The sequence below is a fragment of the Passer montanus genome, unplaced genomic scaffold, assembly GCF_014805655.1.
Source record: "Passer montanus isolate IOZ18808 unplaced genomic scaffold, ASM1480565v1 scaffold5899, whole genome shotgun sequence".
NCBI classification, from domain to species: domain Eukaryota; kingdom Metazoa; phylum Chordata; class Aves; order Passeriformes; family Passeridae; genus Passer; species Passer montanus.
In genome coordinates this window covers 1-662 of record NW_024370925.1, presented here as the reverse complement: position 1 = coordinate 662, position 662 = coordinate 1, and the positions used below count along the sequence as shown (strand labels likewise).

Sequence of the window (662 nt, the reverse complement as noted above, 5' to 3'; positions counted from 1 at the left end):
GTGGCTCGGGGGGGTGACAGTGCCCGCGGTGTCCCCGCAGGCTCCCGCTGCTGCTGGCCCTTGTCACCGCGCTGCTCGCGGCCACCGCCGCCACCCACGGTGAGGGAGACTGGGGGGTCCCGGTGCCACCCTCGGTGTCACCTCGGTGCCACCATCAGTGTCACCGTGGTGTCACCATCGGTGTCACCATCGGTATCACGCGGTGTCACTCGGTGCCACCCTCGGTGTCACTCGGTGTGGCCACCGTGACCGCCGATAATGGGGAGGGGGCGCCGGGGGGGCGTTTGGGGGGTCCTCGATGTCACCCCTGGTGCCACCATCGATGTCCCCTCGGTGCCACCCTGGTGTCACCATCGGTGTCCCCCCGGTGTCCCCGCAGGCCCCGCGGGTCCCCTGGACGTGGCGGTGTCGGGGGAGGGACAGACCCCAGGTAAGGGGGGTTTGGGGGGATTTTGGGGGGCTCAGGGGGCGTTGGGGACCCGGCGGGTGACGCTGTGTCCCCCCCAATGTCCCCAATGTCCCCCCGTGTCCCCCCAGAGCCCCCCGGTCCCGCCCGGCTGGAGGCGTCGGGAGAGAGTGAGTGGGGGAGGGGCGCGGACAACGGGGACCCCCGGGACCCCCAAAAAACCGCCCGGACCCCAAAAACCCCCAGGGACCCCAAA

The 662-nt window shown here is 71.6% G+C and overlaps 1 long non-coding RNA gene across 1 annotated transcript; it reads left to right on the top strand.

Annotated features, from left to right (window-relative positions):
- LOC120510522 lies at positions 1-662 on the top strand. Its single transcript, XR_005629528.1, has 3 exons — positions 1-99; positions 380-430; positions 538-662. It is a non-coding gene; the product is annotated as an uncharacterized LOC120510522 (long non-coding RNA).